Raw genomic sequence first — 4,925 nt, forward strand, 5'->3', positions numbered from 1 at the left:
GCTCCCTGCGGCGCCGCACCGTAACATTTCAGGACGAGTTTCTGCAGCTCCTCCAGAATCCACATTTCCTGGATATCAGGTTCCACATCCGAATGATCAGGATCTGAAATGAGGATCGCTCCAGAGATCGGAGCGACGGGAGGAAGGACGGTTGTGGCGGTGAGCCGTTAGGAATCGTACGGAATATTATGATCACACCTGGAAGCTGCAAAGCTGCTAATGAAAAACAGGAAACGAGGTTTGAAGGAAGTCTTTGGAACGAGAGGAGAGTTCCTCATCATCCATCACCTCCTCCTCTCCTCCTGCACCTCCTTCACCTGCTCATTCACCTCCTCCTCTCCTCCTGCACCTCCTTCACCTGCTCATTCACCTCCTCCTCTCCTCCTGTACTTCCTTCACCTGCTCATTCACCTCCTCCTCTCCTCCTGTACCTCCTTCACCTGCTCATTCACCTTCTCCTCTCCTGCACCTCCTTCATGAGGTGAAGTCAGACTGAGGATAAATCCTCCCGTATCCATGGTGATTATCCTGGTTTAAGTCATTAGATGAATATAATATTATTACATCATAACGATTCAGATCTTCTGTTTCAGTAAAATAAACAACAGATCCGTTTCACTGAAGTTCAGTTTGATCCGACTGATGCAGAACTTCAAACAGTTTTATGGAAAACCAACGTCTGATTCTGGGGAGTTTTGGTCCGGATCAGGTCCAGAACCTTCGGTTTGGTCTGAATTCAGACTGACATCTAAAAGACGTTTCTGTTCAAACAAAACCATGTGACTGAAGATCTCTTCACTCATTGGTCAGGATTTACGAGGGCGGAGCAAAGCTACGATGCACAGAATAGTGGAAGACCTGAGCTTTGGGATCTTTGTCCGGACAGTTCACGGATTCAAACGTCCTATTTCTCTGATCGGTTCTGATCGGTTCTGATCGGGGTTAACAGTGTACGGTGAAGGAATGCTGAAGCCGGCTGTGAGGAGTGATTATGACGGATAGAATGCCAGGAGAACAGAGAGAAGAAACGTGGACCACATTATATCCCATAATGCCCGGCTACGGTGGCTGTTTTGGTCCAGTCGTTCCACTCCGAGAACAGAGTCTATTCAGACTGGAGAAACTCAGACAGAACCGGAGCTCAGTCCGGCTGGAAACAAACCCAGACCTCCTCAAAGACGGGTCAGAGAGCGGTTCCTGGTTCTGGACCAGGATCCACTGAGGAGTTTTCAGACTGAAAATGTGATCTGGATCATGGAGGAGAACAGACGAGTCGGGTCTGAATTAAGCGTCAGACACCTCCGTTAGCATGGACTCTCTTTCTCCTCCTCTTCTCCTCTTTCTCCTCCTGCACCTCCTTCTGCTTTCCTCCTCTCCTCCTGCACCTCCTTCACCTCCTCATTCACCTTCTCATTCACCTGCTCATTCACCTCCTCCTGCACCTCCTCCTCCTCTCCTCCTGGACCCCCTTCACTTGCTCATTCACCTCCTCCTTCATCTCTTCCTTCACCTCCTCCTGCACCTCCTCCTGCTCTACTCCACTCTTCCTGCACCTCCTTAACCTCATCCTCTCCTCCTTCTCCTTCTTCATTTCTGCTTTTAGAAACCCGATCAGTGGCCGCTCCTCCCCTCTTAACTACCCCTCCTCCTCCTCCTCCTCCTCCTCCTCCCCTCGGTCCAGGCTTTTAAGACTGCTAAAAGGAGGTCTTATTGACAAAACAATTGCTCAGCGGGGCTTAAACACTGCCTTTAAAGGGGATTATTAAATTGCAGGCAGGAAGGGGAGGGGCCACCAACAAGGGAAACCTGATGACCCCCCCATCGATTTTTACATCAGCGTGAGGAGAACTTAGCAGCGGAGGTGGACCGCCTCCAGACAGGCGTGACGTTTGGAGCTTTTAGCCGCCGCGGCCGGCAGCGCCGTCGCTCTGCCAGCAGGTAAACGGAAGCTGCGGCGGCAGAAAGGAGCACGCCTCCGTCAGCAGCTGATCTGATTACCGCTCATCCGAGGAGCAATTCCCCGCTCGGTTCCATCGTTAGGACTCGTTAAGAGCGCGTTAAACACGGCGTTTGTTTAGAGCGATGATGAGGCTGACGGAGCACCGCTGGAGGAGGAGAGGAGGAGGTGAAGGAGGAGGCGAAGGAGGAGATGAAGGAGGAGGTGGAGGAGGAAAGGAGGAGGCGAAGGAGGAGGTGAAGGAGAAGATGAAGGAGGTGGTGAAGGAGGAGGTGAAGGAGGAGATAAAGGAGGAGGTGAAGGAAGAAATGAAGGACGAGGTGGAGGAAGAGAGGAGGAGGTGAAGGAGGAGGTGAAGGAGGAGATAAAGGAGGAGGTGGAGGAGGAAAGGAGGAGGCGAAGGAGGAGGTGAAGGAGGAGATGAAGGAGGTGTTGAAGGAGGTGGTGAAGGAGTTTTTCCATAACTGACTCACAGCAGAAGAAGAGCGACTCTTTGATGGTTAAATCTGGTCACTTTGAAGCCAAAGAAAGCAGAAAAACACATTTTGGTTTTTCATTATTTCTCATCTCTTCCCAGAAACTATCAGCATCTTCATGTTGGTTCCAAAGCCTCCTCACTCTCCAGACCTCACATATGCACGTTTGGTGGCCACGCCTCCACGGCACTTTCTCACGTTTTGGATCCTAAACTCCTCGTTGGCTGTCCCCAATGCCGTATTTTCTGGAGTAGAAGCTTAAAAAGAAGTTCAAAATAATCCGACTCTCTTCCATGTTTGTTTTGGACGACACTTCTTAGCTGCTATCAAGCAAATACTTTGGACCTGCAGCCCCCTCTAGTGGTTGTTAGCAGGAACAACCGCTAAAAGATAACCAGAGTTCACTGGAAAAATAAGAAATATACGTCTAAAACAAAAACACAAACAAGTCGCTCCTGAGTGGAAGTCGCACTACGGAAAAAACTACAAACACGCTAAATCACAGGTCCACAACCTCCGAGCCGCAGACTGGAACCGGTTCAGTACCAGTATCCTAACCCAGTACCGGTATCCTAACCTGGTACCGGTACAATGTCAGAGAACATATTCACTTCTCTATCTGTGAATTCTGTTTTGCTTTGACATTTCTCCTGGATGATTCGGTTCTGAGAGTTTTCAGCTTTTAGCTGTTAGCTTAGCTCAGAATAAAGCTAGCATAGCATTGTTTCTATTGTAGTATCAAAGGTGGCCTTAATGTCAGGACTTCTTATATTAAGTTGTTTTATCTGAATGTGAGTTGAACAATTAGAAACAACAATAAAGTTTTTACTCCTAGCCGTTAGCATTAGCATCTGATCGCCTGCAGTGACTTTAGTTTCATCGTTTTTTTCATTTGCAAACATAAATTCCTCCGTCGTGGTCGTATTTATAGTGAAACGTCAGTGTTTCCCATGAGCAGCCCTGTTCATTCAGGTGCAGGTGTGTGGAACACGGTGTACCTGTGCAGCTCAGGTGTGGGTGTGGCCGCGGTGAGTCTGCCGTCAGGTATGTGTTTACATTCCACACGCCGACCGGCCGTGTGTGCGTTCTCCGCTCCGCCTGAGCGTCTTCTGCCAATAATTCATGAGCCCCCCCCCAGCATTTTTATTTAATCTGCTGAGCCCCCCCGCCCCCCCGGCTCATCAATAATGCAGGCAGACATGTGTGTTAACACGTCCTCTGTGCGTGAGAGGAGCTGCTGGGCCGGCGGAGCGGGACTTCCTGAGGAGCATGTGACACGGCTGCAGAGCGTTTCATTGGCCGGGTGCACCCGCCTGTCGTCTGTGAGTTCACATGGGGGGGGCCATGACAATGACACCAAACACTCTTTCCTAAGATCCCTGATTCCTTCCAGGAGGCGCCGCCTCATGTGAGCCACAAACAGAATCACATCGGGGGGAATCGACTTCAGCGGGTCAGGAGGAACCATCAGAGGGTTGCCATGGAGACACCAATGAGGGGGCTCTCCACCCGGCACAACCGCACACTCCAACATAACCCCCCTGTCTCCATCATCCAGTCTCTTCAGGACTTCTCGTAGCCGATCAGCCGTCCACGCCGCGGCGGCAGGATGCAGGGCTATGTGCACGTGCACATGCATGTGCGTGTGCACAGATGTGAGGGGGCAGCAGAAATCCCAGCATGCCGTCTAATGCCGCTCAGATTAACCACCCCCGGTCGTCTTCACAAACCCAGATTAGCCACCTACGGTTCGCACATGTGGTGCAGCGGCCGTGCACACATGTGCATGTGCCCCCCCCCCTCAGGGGTTTGCTGCTGCATTGGTGAGAGCGAGCAGTCCGAACGCTGCTGCTCATGTGAGCCCCCCCCCCACAGGTCCCAATTGATCCCATGTGGATTTCAGATGGGGGGGGTTCATGTGATTTGATAAGGCTTGTCCTCCGGTCATGGGGGGGTGGGGGGTCAGAGTGTCTCTGAGGTCCCACATCCAACATTAATAACATGATCAGCCGGCTTGTAAAGGGGGGGTTATCATCCCCCCCTTTCATCTACTTTCACTCCCCAGCACTTACTAGGATTATTCTGAGATCAAACGCCCCCCCCTCTTTAATTAGACACGGTTAATAACGCTGAGCACGCCGCGATAGCACAAGGACAACCCCCCCGTTTACCTTTCCAGTCCCACCTCAGGTCAGGGCGGCGGTCAGCGGCCCGGTTACGGCTGCCGTCCAATTACCCGCCGCCTCCTTTCAGTGGAGCTCCGTGCTAACGTTTGGGGGGGGTTCAGGATTTCATTCTGAAACCAGCACATTTTTGATGCCCAAACTTTAAATAAAAAGCCAATAATTAGCCGCCACTCTGGCTGGGTGCGTTCGGGCGCCGTCGGATTTTATTGGATTTCTCGGCGTTGGGTTAACGATAGCAGTTAATTAACATGGCTGCTCGTGTTCGGGCCGAGGCGGGAAAATCACTCCAGGCCAAATCTCCTCACA

This window comes from Oryzias melastigma, linkage group LG15 (assembly GCF_002922805.2).
Source record: "Oryzias melastigma strain HK-1 linkage group LG15, ASM292280v2, whole genome shotgun sequence".
Taxonomy (NCBI): Eukaryota; Metazoa; Chordata; class Actinopteri; order Beloniformes; family Adrianichthyidae; genus Oryzias; species Oryzias melastigma.